We start from the raw sequence: 19157 nt of genomic DNA on the forward strand, positions 1-19157 counted from the left end.
CTAACTCAGCATCAAGTACATTTACTTTGAGTTTAGAAAATGCCAGATGTGTGTCTCTGCCTTACTCCCGGCAGCCATTTCCACTTGCCTTCTGGAATGCAATCTCAAAGGATCTGCTAGAAAAACACCTTAAGGGCTGGTTGATGCTCACTGAGTAGTTGTGCATTGATTGCAATCCGTTTTTGGCCTGCTTCATGTACTTTAGTGGAGGGGTTTGAGTGCTTTTTCAACTGTTTTTTTGACCAGTGTGTGCTATTCTGGTGTGTTTCTCTTTTGTTTCTGTTGCTTCTCGACCTGTTTTTCTGTGCTGACCAGTATTTAGAGTGTGCAGTCCCTGAGGTGTAGTCCTTTGTTTTTGTCTGGATTTCTCTCATTCCCACCTTCCTCTCTTGCAATTGGTTGGATAGTCAGGTGTGTCTCTGTCTTGCTCCAGGCAGCCATTTCCACTTGCCTTCTGGACTGCAATCTCGAAGGATATCATAGGGAAAACATTTGGCAAGCAGTATTCGGGGCTGGTTGATGCTCAGTGAGTAATTGTTCATTGATTGTAATCCATTTTTGGCATGGTTCAGGTAATCTAGTGGAGGGGTTTGAGTATTTTTTCAACTGGTCTTCTGTCCAGTGTGTGCTATTCTGGTGGGTTTTTCTTTTGTTTCTGTTGCTTCTCACCCTGTTTTTCTGTGCTGGTCTGTATTTAGGGTGTGCAGTCCTTGGGTTGTAGTCCTTTGTTTGTATCTGGCTTTCTCCCGGTCCCGCCCTCCCATCTTGCAATTGGTTGGAATAGTCAGGTGTGTCTCTGCCTTGCTCCCTGCAGCCATTTCCACTTGCCTTCTGGGCTGCAATCTCGAAGGATATCATATGGAAACCACTTCAGAAGCAGCTGCCAGGGCTGTTCGATGCTCTTTGAGTAGTTGAGAATTGATTGGTATCCATTTTGGCCTGTTTCAGGTATTCTAGTGGAGGGTTTTGAGTGTTTTTTTCAATCATTTTTGTTGACCAGATTGTGCTGTTCTGCTGGGCTTCTCTTTTGTTTCTTTTGCATCTCACCCCGTCTTTATGTGCTAGGCTGTATCCAGAGTGTGCAGTCTCTGGAGTGTACTCCTTTGTTTTTGTCTGGATTTCTCCCAGTCCCGCCCTCCCCTCTTGCAATTGGTTGGAATAGTCAGGTGTGTCTCTGCCTTGATCCGTGCAGCCATTTCCACTTGCATTCTGGACTGCAATCTCGAAGGATCTGCTATTGAACCTTTTGGGAAGCAGCCTGAAGTGGCTGGTTGATGCTCAGTGAGTAGTTGTGCATTGTTTGTAATCTGATTTTGGCCCGTTTCATGTACTCTAGTGGAGGGAGTTGAGTGTTTTTTCAATCGTTCTGTTGACCCGTGTTCCCTACTCTGGATGGTTTCCCTTATGTTTCTGTGGCTTCTCGCCCTGTTTTCTGTGCTGGCCTGTATCTAGAGTGTGCAGTCCCTCAGGTGTAGTCCTTTGTTTGTGTCTGTCTTTCTCCCAGTCCCGCCCTCCCCCCTTGCAATTGGTTGGATAGTCAGGTGTGTCTCTGCCTTGCTCCCGGCAGCCATTTCCACTTGCCTTTTGGACTGCAATCTCGAAGGATATCATAAGGAAACGACTTCAGAGGCAGCTGCCAGGGCTGTTTGATGCTCTGTGAGTAGTTGTGAATTGATTGTTATCCAGTTTGGACTGTTTCAGGTATTCTAGTGGAGGGGTTTGAGTGTTTTTTTCAATCATTTTTGTTGACCAGATTTTGCTGTTCTGCTGGGTTTCTCTTTTGTTTCTGTTGCTTCTCACCCTGTCTTTATGTGCTAGACTGTATTCAGAGTGTGCAGTCTCTGGAGTGTAGTCCTTTGTTTGTGTCTGGATTTCTCCCAGTCCCGCCCTCCCCTCTTGCAATTCGTTGGAATAGTCAGGTGTGTCTCTGCCTTGATCCGTGCAGCCATTTCCACTTGCATTCTGGACTGCAATCTCGAAGGATCTGATATTGAACCTTTTGGGAAGCAGCCTGAAGTGGCTGGTTGATGCTCAGTGAGTAGTTGTGTATTGATTCTAATCCGATTTTGGCCCGTTTCATGTACTCTAGTGGAGGAAGTTGTGTGTTTTTTCAATCATTCTGTTGACCCGTGTGCGCTAATCTGGATGGTGTCCCTTGTGTTTCTGTGGCTTTTCACCCTGTTTTCTGTACTAGCCTGTATCTAGAGTGTGCAGTCCCTCAGGTGTAGTCCTTTGTTTGTGTCTCTCTTTCTCCCAGGCCGGCCCTCCCCACTTGTAATTGTTTGGATAGTCAGGTGTGTCTCTGCCTTGCTCCCAGGAGCCATTTCCACTTGCCTTCTGGACTGCAATCTCGAAGGATCTGCTAGAAATATCACTTGGGAAGCAGCATTAGGGGCTGGTTGATGCTCACTGAATAGTTGTGCGTTGATTGTAATCTGTTTTTGGACTGTTTCATTTACTCTATTGGATGGGTTTGAGTGTTTTTTCAATTGTTTTTTTGACCAGTGTGTGATATTCTGGTGGGTTTCTGTTTTGTTTCTTTTGCTGCTCGGCCTGTTTTTCTATGCTGGCCTGTATTTAGAGTGTGCAGTCCATGGGGTGTAGTCCTTTGTTTGTGTCTGGTTTTCTCTCATCCCGCCCTCCCCTCTTGCAATTCGTTCAAACAATGACTAATCCCCCACACTAACGTGAGATGGGGGTTTAGATTCTATTAAAGACAAGGAGGCGATTATTATGCATTACAATCTTTACTCTGAAACCACAGCAGCAAAGAAAAAACTTTTACAAACAAAAAAGTTTCAACAACAGAACTAGATAAAGTTCAATGTCAATGCATGGGGAACTCCCCAAACCATCATGGAGGATAGGTCATACCCTGCAGGGGACCAATGAGCAGGGACCCTCCTTTATATATGTCCATTACTCTAACGCCAACCCCTCTTTCTGCAGCTGACTTGCACCAGACGCCCAATGGAACGGTTGAACTGCGTAGCGCAGAGAAAAAGGATCCAGCGAAACCGGAGATCTCAACCTTTCCGCAGCCTGAAGCAATGAAGAAGTTCTTCTGGATAGGACTTATCACCCGAAATCACGCACTCCAGAACTTGTAACTGCTATCCACACTCCTGAGCAGAACCTCAACTCGTACCTGTAAGAACAACAAGCAAGAAGGGTGGGTGGTTGGGAAGAACAATAAACCAAAGAATGTTCTCACTTGAACCACCTGTGTACATGCGTATCACAATTGTCATATCATATCATATCATATCCAGGGTGGGTGGGAGGGATAATAATCGCCTCCTTGTCTTTAATAGAATCTAAACCCCCATCTCACGTTAGTGTGGGGGATTAGTCATTCTATGACAAGACAGGAGGCTCATATTATGCAAGTTCAAAGCCCTTGCATCTCATTAGTAAGTACAAAATGATCCAATATAATAGATAATATAATAAAATTAAAGGAAAGGTAACATTTTTTAAATGCTTTCATTAAATCAATCTGTTGAACAATCAGAGAATTGCCCAAGACTAGGTTGCCCGAAAAGCTGTCTTATAAGGCAAAGTCAAATCCACTGCAAGAAAAACAGGAATGTGCCAAATCCAGCGTTCCTTACAGGCCACCAAAACCAACTGGTTAAAAGAGGGGAAAACATTGAACAAAGTTTTCCTATACTAATAGGTTAGGACAAAACCATCTGAAATAAACACCTATGTTGTTCAATCAAATATTCAAAACACTTAAATTCGTACCATTTTTGGGGACCTAGAAAGCAAACCAATGAAAACAAACACCTAGCTCTCCTGGAGATAAAGAAAAGTACCCCATAGGGGTGAAAGTCTTATAGGTTCCATCCCATGCATTAAAGGAAGATATCGCATTAGAAACAGGGCATGTCACAGAACTACACTGGGGAACCAAGAGGGAAAGACAAATCTTCAAAAGGGTAAAATGGGAGTAAAAAATCATTTTTATAAATTTTGTAATAGGACAATCCATCCTGAGCGGAGCTGAAAAGCAATAGAATTAATCTACAATTGTCTTCAGACATATGTGTATACTAAGGAGGGAAGTCTTCTGGAGGCAGAAGCAGAATGGAAGAGAGGGCCCCACCTGAGAAGCTAAACCCGTCAAACCGCCAACACGGAGACCCTCAGACCTCCCGAACTCTTGAAGAAGGACTCTGCTACCATGACAAAAGGCAGATATTATAAACCTGATCCTTAAGAGGCCAAACTTGGCAAGAAGAAAAAATGTATCCGACATCCAATCACTACCATTATAGTGATATCTAAACTCCTTTGTAGGTATGCCCGGTGCTTGAACCTTGATCCCTCCTCCCTGGTGATAAATCCCCTAGCGGATCGAAAGTAACCGAAGGAGGACACCAAATTTCCAAAATCTTAGCAAAACTCTAAACTGCAAAGAACTGATCACTAAATGGTTAAACTGAAGGTGTACACCAGAAGAGGTCCAACCTATATTTCAGCCAATTTGCAGATCTTTGAAGCTCACAGCACCCTGAGCTGGCACCTTACTGCAAACAAACTCTTGTGAAAACCCCAAAGGTCCACCTGCCATGCAGGTGACTATGATAATCAAGTCATCAACCAAATATATATCCCAGCACTCTGGTAATCGTAGCGGCAGACACCGTCTGAAAGTTAATGTATAGACTCTGGAACGCATCGTGATAGAGGGTCATAACGTGGATGGGGGATAGTATCACTCCCAGACCCCTCTATCCCACCAAGGGATATTGAGCCTTCCCAAAAGAGGAGAAACCTCCCCCACTTATCCAAAGGAAAAACCTTGCAATCCAGAAAGAAAACTACCCTGAGGACCACATTAAAGCCCCGCTTTACACCGTTAAGAGAAATAAATACCCACTAGCGCCTCTAACCAATCCCCTGACTGGACAGACTCCAGTTAACTTATTGAAATACCAGAGATTAGCACAAAGGAAAGTAACAGACGGGAGGGAAATGCTCAGTGCGAGTCTGCACTGGTCACCCGCCAGAACTCCTGTAAAAAGGAAAAAACTGAAACCATTGGATACTCCCAGAGGTGTAATATTATGATGCAATCTCCCCCAAGGATGGCAGGAAAACTGAAACCATTGGATACTCCCAGAGGCGTAATATTATGATGCAATCTCCCCCAAGGATGGCAGGAAGGGGAATGAGGGGGAAAGAACTCTGGATAATTATCAATGCCCTGTAAATGCAAGGTTGAGAAGAAATCTGGGACCACTGTCCCCTCAAACCCTGAGGTCTGAGTCACTGTATTCATGTGAGGCTGACTGGCCACTAAGGGAATCAGGGGAAGGAAAAACTAAGCACATTGTCCATAGCAAAACAGTACTTATACAGTACTACGAACCCTCAGGTATATGAGTGGTGCTTAACACTACTACGAGCGTTGTGTGGTGTGAGGTGTTCACTTATCGATCTCAGCAGGATAAAAGACTGATGTAGACCTTTCCAAAATTAGGAACCTGTATCAGAACGGTCAGCACGGATATGAAAACAGAACTCTAAAGAGGTTAAGCAACGCTCATGAGGGTACAGAAGCCTGCGTGTACTCCTCGAGCAGAGGAGAAGTTGCAACACACTGTTAGACGGTTAGCTGAACCATAGGCCAAGCTTTGGGAGGAAAAACATGAGGCAGGCGCCAGCAAGTTATTATTTGGCAACTTGTCTAACTGATACCATCAAGTGTTTCCAAACACTCCATCCAAGTAAAACATGGTTGCTCAACTTGTCATGTAAAAAACTGAACGGTTACCCTCGAGCTGACCCTGTCTCCACCAGAAACCAAAAGAATAAGGAATGTCCAATGGGACAAAAGTAGGGGAGAACAAACGTCCCCACTAAAGAGAGCCTTAAGCCCTACAGACCTCAATAGAGGCATAACGCATCATCTTTATTCTTCCTCATGTTGAGAGAAAATACTGTAGCTTAATCAGCACTGGTATTGGGTGGAGCAATTGAGGTCGGGAATCAAAACCTAAGGAAAGGACTGAGTTGTCCTGAAACTAACTAAGGTAAAGGGTGACAGAATTTTTAACTAAAAGATGAATGATAACACCAGATAGATGGTTAGAGAGGAAGGTACAACCCCATATGGGTCTGTTTACAACCACTTCCACACTCTTTTCTTTAAAGCACTTAATAAATAAAGAATATATAATATATGAAATATATATAAAATATCCAAAGAAGAGGGGTTACGCCCTCACAGGGGACCGAATCCCCGGCCCTTATATAAGCTGATACTCACTGAGCTTTCTGGGCCACTGACAATTCTGAAAAAACGCAAATGTGTTCCAGTCAACACTTAAACATATTGTTTATCAAAGCGTACACTGAGCAAGTGCACCTCAACTGCTCACCCCAGCAGGGTGAGGCAACCAATAGTACACGAGGGAGCACCTCGCAGTAGGAACAAGGCGAAGCCTGAAGCCGAGCAGGTTACTGCACGCCTACAAGACCAAACAATGGCGTCAGCCATATGCAGCACCTAAACAAAGCTGCCGACCTTAAGGAAGGAATACACTGAGCAAGTGCACCTCCAACTGCTCGCCCGAGCAGGGCGTGATAATCAGCAGTACACGAGGGGGTAACCTCGCATTAGAACTCAGGCAGAGCCTGAAACCGAGCAGGTTATGGTGCATGCCAGTTAAGGTAATTACCCAAGTTGCCCACTTTAAGGGAGGAAACACTGAGCAAGTGTACCTCAACTGCTCACCCTAGCAGGGTGTGGACACAGCCGTATACAAGGGGACCCCTCGCAGAAACCCCAGGCAACCTTGCCACCGAGCAGGTGACTGCACCTTTCCAGGGAAGATAACCCAAACAAAAGAAAACTGTCAAGTTGAAGGTAGGATACACTGAGCAAGTGCACCTCCAACTGCTCGCCCGAGCAGGGTGTGATAATCAGCAGTACACGAGGGGGTAACCTCGCAATAGAATCAGGCTGAACCTGAAACCGAACTTATGGCACCTACAGTGAAGGCAAAGCACATAACTTAAGAAATAAGTAAATGAATAAATAAACAAAGAAAATAAAATAAAACTGCAGACTGGCAGTGCATCGGGCTCTTGCGCTGGATGGTCAGACTTTGACCTAACAAACCCACAGTCTATCAGTAAACATTCTTTCTTTCCAGCACTAAAGGTAAGGAAATGTGTTTTGTCACCAGGGATACGAAATTACAAACATTTAACAAAACCACATTTTTACTATTAAAATGTTTGTGCTATAATCTTTCTGAAGAAGTCATGAACCGACCAAATGCCCATTAGGAAATCCCTGCTCAACTGAGCAAAAAAGGTGACAATCAAATACCTCCATTGTAAAATACAATTATTTAAAATATAACAATTAAAATATCTAATCTTAAAATATACAAATAAACATGCGCTGGTCGGCCGCGAACCCGGGTCTTCCTGCATGGGAGACCTGCAGCTCTATATTTGAGCTAACTTGGCTCAGTACTGAAACAGAGGCTTTTGTTACAAACATAAGCCACAGGGGCAGGCCGAACCCAAAGCCTGCAGCACCTGGAATCCCCAGGTGACCATAAATCTGTCAAGGGGCACGAATTCAAACAGGCGAAATGAAGAGGGAAAGTGTAAACAACACTGCTCTCGCGCACGCCGGGAGCGAGTTGATTAATGCACTAGAAACACCTGAGTTTACAAGCGCGAGAAATTTTTTAAAGAAGAAATAAATTAGAGAGCTCCCTCGAACTCACAACCTCATGGACTGTAGTCCGAAATTCAACCATTGTACCACTGCTTCAGCTGAAACAGGAAGTATGAGCATAATACATATTTTCTTTTTGAAAGACACCAAAATGAAACCAACGGCCGCACGCGGCTATCCAGATACATTGTATCAAATACACAAATTCCTTTATAATAAAAGGTAATTAACACATATTTACCATATAAATAATATATGTCATATTCAAACTAATAAAGCCTACTACTGACAAACAATGTAAGACACAACTGAAAGGGGTGACTTAGCTCTGTGGTGTCAGCAGCAAAGAAAGGAGGGGTTGGCGTTAGAGTAATGGACATATATAAAGGAGGGTCCCTGCTCATTGGTCCCCTGCAGGGTATGACCTATCCTCCATGATGGTTTGGGGAGTTCCCCATGCATTGACATTGAACTTTATCTAGTTCTGTTGTTGAAACTTTTTTGTTTGTAAAAGTTTTTTCTTTGCTGCTGTGGTTTCAGAGTAAAGATTGTAATGCATAATATGAGCCTCCTGTCTTGTCATAGAATCAGGTGTGTCTCTGCCTTGCTCTGCAGCCATTTCCACTTGCTTTCTGGACTGAAATCTCAAAGGATCTGCTAGGGAAACCACCTGGGAATCTGCCTTAGGGGCTGGTTGATGATCAGTGAGTAGTTGTACCTGTGTCAGGTACTCAAGTGGAGGGTTTTGAGTGTTTGTTCAACCATTTTGTTGACCAGTGTGTGCTATTCTGGGGGGTTTCTCTTGTGTTTCTGTGGCTTCTCACCCAGTTTTCCTGTGCTGGCTTACATCTAGACTGTGCAGTCCCTGGGATGTAGTCCTTTGTTTGTGTCTGGCTTTCTCCCAGTCCTGCCTTCCTCTCTTGCAATTGGTTGGATAGTCAGGTGTGTCTCTGACTTGCTCCCTGCAGCCATTTCCACTTGCCTTCTGGACTGCAATCTCGAAGGATATCATAAGGAAACCACTTGGCAAGCAGCCTTCAGGGCTGGTTGATGCTCATTGAGTAGTTTTGCATTGATTGTAATCCATTTTTGGCCTGTTTCATGTACTCGATTGGAGGGAGTTGAGTGTTTTTTCAATCGTTTTGTTGACCAGTGTGTGCTATTCGGGTTGGTTTCTCTTTTGTTTCTGTGGCTTCTCATCCTGTTTTCAGTGCTGGCCTGTATCTTTAGTATGCGGTCCCTGGGGTGTAGTCCTTTGTTTGTGTCTGGCTTTCTCCCAGTCCCTCCCTCCCCTCTTGCAATTGGTTGGAATAGTCAGGTGTGTCTCTGCTTGCTCCGTGCAGCCAATTCCACTTGCCTTCTGGACTGCAATCTTGAAGGATCTGCTAGGTAAACCACTTGGGAAGCAGCCTGAAGTGGCTGTTTGATGCTCACTGTGTTGTTGTGCATTGATTGCAAACCATTTTTGGCCTGTTTCATGTAATCTAGTGGAGGGTTTTGAGTGTTTTTTCAACAGTTTTTATGACCAGCGTGTGCTATTCTGTTGTGTTTCTCTTTTGTTTCTGTTGCTTCTCGAACTGTTTTTATGTGCTGACCAGTATTTAGAGTGTCCAGTCCCTGAGGCGTAGTCCTTTGTTTGTGTCTGGCTTTCTCTCATTCCCACCTTCCTCTCTTGCAATTGGTAGGATAGTCAGGTGTGTCTGTGTCTTGCTCCCAGCAGCCATTTCCACTTGCATTCTGGACTGCAATCTCGAAGGATATCATAGGGAAACCATTTGGCAAGCAGTCGTCTGGGCTGGTTGATGCTCAGTGAGTAATTGTTCATTGATTGTAATCCATTTTTGGCCTGTTTCAGTTAATCTAGTGGAGGGTTTTGAATATTTTTTCAACTGTTTTTCTGACCAGTGTGTGCTATTCTGGTGGGTTTCTCTTTTGTTTCTGTTGATTCTAACCCTGTTTTTCTGTGCTGGTCTGTATTTCGAGTGTGCAGTGCTGGGGTGTAGTCCTTTGTTTGTGTCTGGCTTTCGCTCAGTCCCGCCCTCCCATCTTGCAATTGGTTGGAATAGTCAGGTGTGTCTCTGCCTTGCTCCCGGAAGCCATTTCGACTTTCGTTCTGGACTGAAATCACGGAGGATATCATAGGGAAACCAGTTCAGAAGCAGCTGCCGAGGCTGGATGATGCTCTGTGAGTAGTTGTGAATTGATTGTTATCCATTTTGGCCTGTTTCAGGTATTCTAGTGGAGGGGTTCGAGTGTTTTTTTTAATCATTTTTGTTGACCAGATTGTGCTGTTCTGCTGGGTTTCTCTTTTATTTCTGTAGCTTCTTACCCTGTCTTTATGTGCTGGCCTCTATGCAGAGTGTGTAGTCTCTAGAGTGTAGTCCTTTTTTGTGCCTGGATTTCTCCCAGTCCCACCCTCCCCACTTGCAATTGGTTGAAATAGTCAGGTGTGTCTCTTCCTTGATCTGTGCAGCCATTTCCACTTGCATTGTGGACTGCAATCTCGAAGGATCTGCTATTGAAACCTTTTGGGAAGCAGCCTGAAGTGGCTGGTTGATGCTCAGTGAGTAGTTGTGCATTGATTGTATTCTGATTTTGGCCCGTTTCATGTACTCTAGTGGAGGGAGTTGAGTGTTTTTTCAATCGTTCTGTTGACCTGTGTGCGCTAATCTGGTTGGTTTCCCTTGTGTTTCTGTGGATTCTGACCCTGTTTTCTGTGCTGGCCTGTATCTAGAGTGCGCATTCCCTTGGGTGTAGTCCTTTGTTTGTGTCTGTCTTTCTCCCAGTCCCGCCCTCCACCCTTGCAATTGGTTGGATAGTCAGGTGTGTCTCTGCTTTGATCCATGCAGGCATTTCCAATTGCCTTCTGGACTGCAATCTTGAAGGATCTGCTAGGTAAAACACTTGGGAAGCAGCATTAAGGGATGGTTAATGCTCACTGAGTTATTGTGCATTGATTGCAAAACTTTTTTGGCCTGTTTCATGTAATCTAGTGGAGGGTTTTGAGTGTTTTTTCAACTGTTTTCTTGACCAGAGTGTGCTATTCTGGTGTGTTTCTCTTTTGTTTCTGTTGCTTCTCAACCTGTTTTTTCTGTGCTGGTCTGTATTTAGAGTGTGCAGTCCCTGGGGTGTAGTCCTTTGTTTGTGTCTGGCTTTCTCTCAGTCCCGCCCTACCCTCTTGCAATTGGTTGGTATAATCAGGTGTGTCTCTACCTTGCTCCCTGCAGCCATTTCCACTTTCCTTCTGGACTGAAATCTCGGAGGATATCATAGGGAAGGCACTTCAGAAGCAGCTGCCTGGGCTGGTTGATGCTCTGTGAGTAGTTGTGAATTGATTGTTATCCATTTTGGTCTGTTTCAGGTATTCTAATGGAGGGGTTTGAGTGTTTTTTTCAATCATTTTTGTTGACCAGATTGTGCTGTTCTGCTGGGTTTCTCTTTTGTTTCTGTTGCTTCTCACCCTGTCTTTATGTGCTGGCCTCTATCCAGAGTGTGCAGTCTCTGGAGTGTAGTCCTTTGTTTGTGTCTGGATTTCTCCCAGACCCGCCCTCCCCTCTTGCAATTGGTAGGAATAGTCAAGTGTGTCTCTGCCTTGATCCGTGCAGCCATTTCCACTTGCATTCTGGACTGCAATCTCGAAGGATATCATAGGGAAAACATTTGGCAAACAGTCTTCGGGGCCGGTTGATGTTCAGTGAGTAATTGTTCATTGATTGTAATCCATTTTTGGCCTGTTTTAGGTAATCTAGTGGAGTGTTTTGAGTATTTTTTCAACTGTTTTTCTGACCAGTGTGTGCTTTTCTGGTGGGTTTCTCTTTTGTTTCTGTTGATTCTCACCCTGTTTTTCTGTGCTGGTCTGTATTTAGAGTGTGCAGTCCCTGGGGTGTGGTCCTTTGTTTTTGTCTGGCGTTCTCTCAGTCCCTCCTCCCATCTTGCAATTGGTTGGAATAGTCAGGTGTGTCTCTGTCTTGCCCCCAGCAGCCATTTCCACTTTCCTTCTGGACTGAAATCTCGGAGGATATCATAGGGAAACCACTTCAGAAGCAGCTGCCGGGGCTGGTTGATGCTCTGTGAGTAGTTGTGAATTGATTGTTATCCATTTTGGCCTGTTTCAGGTATTCTAATGCAGGGGTTTGAGTGTTTTTTTCAATCATTTTTGTTGACCAGATTGTGCTGTTCTGCTGAGTTTCTCTTTTGTTTCTGTTGCTTCTCACCCTGTCTTTATGTGCTGGCCTCTATCCAGAGTATGCAGTCTCTGGAGTGTAGTCCTTTGTTTGTGTGTGGATTTCTCCCAGTACCGCCCTCCCCTCTTGAATTGGTTGGAATAGTCAGTTGTGTCTCTGCCTTGATACGTGCAGCCATTTCCACTTGCATTCTGGACTACAATCTCGAAGGATCTGCTATTGAAACCTTTTGGGATGCAGCCTGTAGTGGCTGGTTGATGCTCAGTGAGTAGTTGTGCATTGATTGTAATCCGATTTTGGCCCGTTTCATGTACACTAGTGGAGGGAGTTGAGTGTTTTTTCAATCGTTCTGTTGACCCGTGTGCGCTAATCTGGTTGGTTTCCCTTGTGTTTCTGTGGATTCTGACCCTGTTTTCTGTGCTGGCCTGTATCTAGAGTGCACAGTCCCTTGGGTGTAGTCCTTTGTTTGTGTCTGTCTTTCTCCCAGTCCAGCCCTCCCCCTTGCAATTGTTTGGATAGTCAGGTGTGTCTCTGCCTTGCTTCATGCAGGCATTTCCACTTGCCTTCTGGACTGCAATCTTGAAGGATATACTAGGTAAACCACTTGGGAAGCAGCCTTAAGGGATGGTTGATGCTCACTGAGTAGTTGTGCATTGATTGCAAACCGTTTTTGGCCTGTTTCATGTAATCTAGTGGCGGGTTTTGAGTGTTTTTTCAACTGTTTTTTTGACCTGTGTGTGCTATTCTGGTGTGTTTCTCTTTTTTTCTGTTGCTTCTCAACCTGTTTTTCTGTGGTGACCTGTATTTAGAGTGTGCAGTCACTTAGGTGTAGTCCTTTGCTTGTGTCTGGCTTTCTCTCATTCCCACCTTCCTCTCTTGCAATTGGTTGGATAGTCATGTGTGTCTCTGTCTTGCTCCCTGCAGCCATTTCCACTTGCCTTCTGGACTGCAATCTCGAAGGATATCATAGGGAAAACATTTGGCACGCAGTCTTCGGGGCTGGTTGATGCTCAGTGAGTAATTGTTCATTGATTGTAATCCATTTTTGGCCTGTTTCAGGTAATCTAGTGGAGGGTTTTGAGTATTTTTTCAAGAGTTTTTTTGACCATTGTGTGCTATTCTGATCGGTTTCTCTTTTGTTTCTGTTGCTTCTCACCCTGTTTTTCTGTGCTGGTCTGTATTTAGACTGTGCAGTGCCTAGGTTGTAGTCCTTTGTTTGTGTCTGGCTTTCTCTCAGTCCCGCCCTCCCATCTTGCAGTTGGTTGGTATAGTCAGGTGTGTCTCTGCCTTGCTCCCTGCAGCCATTTCCACTTGCGTTCTGGACTGCAATCTCGAAGGATCTGCTAATAAAATCGCTTGGGAAGCAGCAATAGGGGCTGGTTGATGCTCACTGAATAGTTGTGCATTGATTGTAATCTGTTTTTGGCCTGTTTCATTTACTCTAGTGGATGGGTTTGAGTGTTTTTTCAATTGTTTTTTTGACCAGGGTGTGATATTCTGGTCGATTTCTCTTTTGTTTCTTTTGCTTCTCGCCCTGTTTTTCTATGCTGGCCTGCATTTAGAGTGTGCAGTCCCTGGGGTGTAGTCCTTTGTTTGTGTCTGGTTTTCTCCCATCCCGCCCCCCCCTCTTGCAATTGGTTCAAACAATCAGGTGTGTCTCTGCCTTGCTCCCTGCAGCCATTTCCACTTGCTTTCCGGACTGCAATCTCAAAGGATCTGCTAGGGAAAGCACCTGAGAAGCTGCCTTAGGGGCTGGTTGATGCTCAGTGAGTAGTTGTACATTGATTGTAATCTGTTATTGGCCTGTGTCAGGTACTCAAGTGGAGGTTTTTGAGTATTTTTTCAACAATTTTGTTGACCAGTGTGTGCTATTCTGGGGGGTTTCTCTAGTGTTTCTGTGGCTTCTAACCTTGTTTTCTGTGCTGGCCTACATCTAGAGCGTGCAGTCCCTGGGGTGTAGTCCTTTGTTTGTGTCTGGCTTTCTCCCAGTCCCGCCTTCCTCTCTTGCAATTGGTTGGATAGTCAGGTGTGTCTCTGCCTTGCTCCCGCAGCCATTTCCACTTGCCTTCTGGATTGCAATCTCGACGGATATCATAGGGAAACCACTTCATAAGCAGCTGCCGGGGCTGGTTGATGCTCTGCGAGTAGATGTGAATTGAATGTAATCCATTTTGGCCTGTTTCAGGTATTCTAGTGGAGGGAGTTGAGTGTTTTTTTCAATCATTTTTGTTGACCAGTTTGTGCTGTTCTGCTGGGTTTCTCTTTTGTTTCTGTTGCTTCTCACCCTGTATTTATGTGCTGGCCTGTATCCAGAGTGTGCAGTCCCTGGAGTGTAGTCCTTTGTTTGTGTCTGGCTTTCTCCCAGTCCCGCCCTCCCCTCTTGCAATTGGTTGGAATAGTCAGGTGTGTCTCTGCCTTGATCCGTGCAGCCATTTCCACTTGCATTCTGGACTGCAATCTCGAAGGATCTGCTATTGAAACCAGTTGGGAAGCAGCCTGAAGTGGCTGGTTGATGCTCGATGACTAGTTGTGCATTGATTGTAATCCGATTTTGGCCCGTTTCATGTACTCTAGTGGAGGGAGTTGAGTGTTTTTACAATTGTTCTGTTGACCCATGTGCGCTAATCTGGTTGGTGTTTCCCTTGTTTTTCTGTGGCTTCTCACCCTGTTTTCTGTGCTGGCCTGTATCTAGAGTGTGCAGTCCCTCAAGTATAGTCCTTTGTTTGTGTCTGTCTTTCTCCCAGTCTCACCCCCCCCCTTGCAATTGGTTGGAATAGTCAGTTGTTTCTCTGCCTTGCTCCCTGCAGCCATTTCAACTTGCCTTCTGGACTGCAATCTCGAAGGACATAGCTCTCAACTCACCCGCTTTTGGCGGGTGTCACCCGCCTTGCGAAGGGCTGATTCACCCGCCAAGCCTCCTGCACGCCCATTCATTCCAATGGGCGTCTCACCCGCCAAAAACAAAATCGGGTGATTTCACCCGCCTTTGCGAGACAAATGGTTGAGAGCTATGCGAAGGATCTGCTAGAAAAACACTTGGGCAGCATCATAAGGGTCTGGTTGATGCTCCCTGAATAGCTTTGCATTGATTGTAACCTGTTTTTGGCCTGTTTGATTTACTTTAGTGGATGGTTTTGAGCGTTTTTTCAATTGTTTTTTTGACCAGTGTGTGCTATTCTGGTGGGTTTCTCTTTTGTTTCTGTTGCTTCTCGCCCTGTTTTTCTGTGCTGGCCTGTATTTAGAGTGTGCATTCCCTGAGGTGTAGTCCTTTGTTTGTGTCTGGCTTTCTCTCATTCCCGCCTTCCTCTCTTTCAATTGGTTGGATAGTCAGGTGTGTCTCTGTCTTGCTCCTTGCAGCCATTTCCACCTGCCTTCTGCACTGCAATCTCGAAGAATATCATAGGGAAAACATTTGGCAAGCAGCCTTCTGGGCTGGTTGATGCTCAGTGAGTAATTGTTCATTGATTATAATCCATTTTTGGCCTGTTTCAAGTAATATAGTGGAGGGTTTTGAGTATTTTTTCAACTGTTTTTTTGACCAGTGTGTGCTATTCTGGGGGTTTCTCTTGTGTTTCTGTGGCTTCTCACCCTGTTTTTCTGTGCTGGGCTACATCTAGAGTGGGAAGTCCCTGGGGTGCAGTCCTTTGTTTGCGTCCGGCTTTCTCCCAGTCCCGCCCTACCCTCTTGCAATTGGTTGGTATAATCAGGTGTGTCTCTGCCTTGCTCCCTGCAGCCAATTCCACTTGCCTTCTGGACTGCAATCTCAAAGGATCTGCTAGGGAAACCACCTTAGAAGCTGCCGTAGGGGCTGGTTGATGCTCACTGAATAGTTGTGCATTGATTGAAATCCGTTTTTGGCCTGTTTCATGTACTCCAGTGGAGGGTTTTGAGTGCTATTTCAATCATTTTTGTTGACCAGCGTCTGCTTTTCTGGGGGGTTTCTCTTGTGTTTCTGTGACTTCTCACCCTGTCCTTTATGTGCTGTCCTGCATCTACGGTGTGCATTCCCTGGGGTGTAATCCTTTGTTTGTGTCTGGCTTTCTCCCAGTTCCGCCTTCCTTTCTTGCAATTGATTGGATAGTCAGGTGTGTCTCTGTCTTGCTCCCAGCAGCCATTTCCACTTGCCTTCTGGACTGCAATCTCGAACGATATCATAGGGAAACCACTTGGCAAGAAGCCTTCAGGGCTGGTTGATGCTCAGTGAGTAGTTGTGCATTGATTGCAATCTGTTTTTAGCCTGTTTCATGTGCTATAGTGGAGGGATTTGAGTGTTTTTTCAATCATTTTGTTGACCCGTGTGTGCTATTCTGGTGCATTTCTCTTTTGTTTCTGTGGCTTCTAATCCAGTTTTCAGTGCTGGCCTGTATCTTGAGTGTGCCGTCCCTGGGGCGTAGTCCTTTGTTTGTGTCTGGCTTTCTCCCAGTCCTGCCCTCCCCTCTTGAATTTGGTTGAAATAGTCAGGTGTGTCTCTGCCTTGCTCAGTGCAGCCATTTCCACTTGCCTTCTGGACTGCAATCTTGACGGATCTGCTAGGTAAACCACTTGGGAAGCAGACTTAAGGGCTATTTGATGCTCACTGAGTAGTTGTGCATTGGTTGCAAACCGTTTTTGGCCTGTTTCATGTAATCTAATGGAGGGAGTTGAGTGTTTTTTTCAACAGTTTTTTTACCAGTGTGTGTTATTCTGGTGCATTTCTCTTTTGTTTCTGTTGCTTCTCGACCTGTTTTTCTGTACTGGCCTGTTTTTAGAGTGTGCAATCCCTGAGGTGTAGTCCTTTGTTTGTGTCTGGCTTCTATCATTCCCGCCTTCCTCTCTTGCAAATGGTTGGAATAGTCAGGTGTGTCTCTGTCTTGCTCCCTGCAGCCATTTCCACTTGCCTTCTGGAGTGCAATCTCAAAGGATATCATAGGGAAAACATTTGGCAAGCAGTCTTTGGGGCTGGTTGATGCTCAGTGAGTAATTGTTCATTGATTGTAATCCATTTTTGGCCTGTTTCAGGTAATATAGTGGAGCGTTTTGAATGTTTTTTCAACTATTTATTTGACCAGTGTGTGCTATTCTGGTGGCTTTCTCTTTTGTTTCACAGGGAGTGTGCAGTCTCTGGGGTGCAGTCCTTTGTTTGCATGTACTCTAGTGGAGGGGTTTGAGTGCTTTTTCAATCATTTTTGTTGACCAGTGTGTGCTATTCTGGGAGTTTTCTCTTGTGTTTCTGTGGCTTCTCACCCTGTACTTTCTGTGCTGGCCTACATCTAGAGTGTGCAGTCCCTGGGGTGTAGTCCTTTGTTTGTGTCTGGCTTTCTCCCAGTACCGCCTTCCTCTCTTGCAATTGGTTGTATAGTCAGGTGTGTCTCTGTCTTGCTCCCTGCAGCCATTTCCACTTGCCTTCTGGACTGCAATCTCGAAGGATATCATAGGGAAACCACTTGGCAAGCAGCCTTCGGGGCTGGTTGATGCTCAGTGAGTAGTTGTGCATTGATTGTAATCTGATTTTGGCCCGTTTCATGTACTCTAGTGGAGGGAGTTGAGTGTTTTTTCAATCGTTCTGTTGAACCGTGTGCGCTAATCTGGTTGGTTTCCCTTGTGTTTCTGTGGGTTCTCACCCTGTTTTCTGTGCTGGCCTGTAGCTAGAGTGTGCAGTTCGTCGGGTCTAGTCCTTTGTTTGTGTCTGTCTTTCTCCCAGGCCCGCCCTCCTCCCTTGCAATTGGTTGGATAGTCAGGTGTGTCTCTGCCTTGATCCATGCAGCCATTTCCACTTGCCTTCTGAACTGCAATCTCGAAGGATATCATAGGGAAACCACTTCATAAGCAGCTGCCGGGGCTGGTTGATGCTCTGTGAGTAGTTGTGAATTGATTGTAATACATTTTGGCCTGTTTGAGGTATTCTAGTCGAGGGGTTTGAGTGTTTTTTTCAATCATTTTTGTTGACCAATTTGTGCTGTTCTGCTGGGTTTCTCTTTTGTTTCTGTTGCTTCTCACACTGTCTTTATGTGCTGGCCTGTATCCAGAGTGTGCAGTCCCTGGAGTGCAGTCCTTTGTTTGTGTCTGGCTTTCTCCCAGTTCTGTCCTCCCCTCTTGCAATTGGTTGGGATAGTCAGCTGTGTCTCTACCTTGATCCGTGCAGCCCTTTCCACTTGCATTCAGGACTGCAATCGCGAAGGATATGCTAATGTAACCACTTGGGAAGCAGCCTGAAGTGGCTGGTTGATGGTTAGTGAGTAGTTGTGCATTGATTGTAATCCGATTTTGGCCCGTTTCATGTACTCTAATGGAGATATTTGAGTGTTTTTTCAATCGTTCTGTTGTCCCGGGTGCGCTAATCTGGTTGATTTCCTTTGTATTTAAGTGGCTTCTCACCCTGTTTTCTCTGGTGTAGTCCTTTGTTTGTGTCCGGCTTTCTCCCAGTCCCGCCCTACCCTCTTGCAATTTTTGGAATAATCAGGTGTGTCTCTGCCTTGCTCTCTGCAGCCATATCCACTTTCATTCTGGACTGCAATCTTGAAGGATCTGCTAGGGAGACCACTTGGGAAAATGCCTTAAGGTCTGGCTGATGCTTAGTGAGCAGTTGTACATTGATTGTAATTTGTTTTTGGCCTGTTTCAAGTACTCTAGTGAATGTGTTTGAGTGTTTTTTCAATTGTTTTTTTGACCAGTGTGTGCTATTCTGGTGGGTTTCTCTTTTGTTTCTGTTGCTTCTCGCCCTGTTTTTCTGTGCTGTCCTGTATTTATAGTGTGCAGTCCCTGGGGTGTAGTCCTTTGTTTGTGTCTGGTTTTCTCCCAGTCCCGCCCTACCCTCTTGCAATTGGTTCGAACAGTCAGGTGTGTCTCTGCCTTGCTCCCTGCAGCCGTTTCCACTTGCTTTTTGGACTGCAATCTCAAAGGATCTGCTAGGGAAACCACCTGGGAAGCTGCCTTAGAGGGTTAGTTGATACTCAGTGAGTAGTTTTACATTGATTGTAATCTGTTGTTGGCCTGTGTCAGGTACTCTAGTGTAGGGTTTTGAGTGTTTTTTCAACCATTTTGTTGACCAGTGTGTGCTATTATGGGGGGTTTCTCTTGTTTTTCTGTGGCTTCTCACCCTGTGTTTCTGTGCTGACCTGCATCTAGATTGTGCAGTCCCTGGGATGCAGTCCTTTGTTTGTGTCCAGCTTAAACCCTGTCCCACCCTCCCCTCTTGCAATTGTTTGGAATAGTCAGGGATGTCTCTGCCTTGCTCTTTGCAGTCATTTCCACTTGCCTTCTGGACTGCAATCTCAAAGGATCTGCTA

The 19157-nt window shown here is 45.2% G+C and overlaps 1 long non-coding RNA gene across 1 annotated transcript; it reads right to left on the minus strand.

Moving 5' to 3' along the window:
* Positions 1-2728: 2728 nt before the first annotated feature.
* On the minus strand, positions 2729-8036 carry LOC138521213 (uncharacterized). Its single transcript, XR_011282973.1, has 2 exons — positions 7950-8036; positions 2729-3148 (listed from the first exon to the last, which is right to left on the minus strand). It is a non-coding gene; the product is annotated as an uncharacterized lncRNA (long non-coding RNA).
* Positions 8037-19157: the final 11121 nt, after the last annotated feature.

This window comes from Ambystoma mexicanum, chromosome 13 (genome assembly GCF_040938575.1).
Source record: "Ambystoma mexicanum isolate Mex_15411 chromosome 13, UKY_AmexF1_1, whole genome shotgun sequence".
NCBI lineage: Eukaryota > Metazoa > Chordata > Amphibia > Caudata > Ambystomatidae > Ambystoma > Ambystoma mexicanum.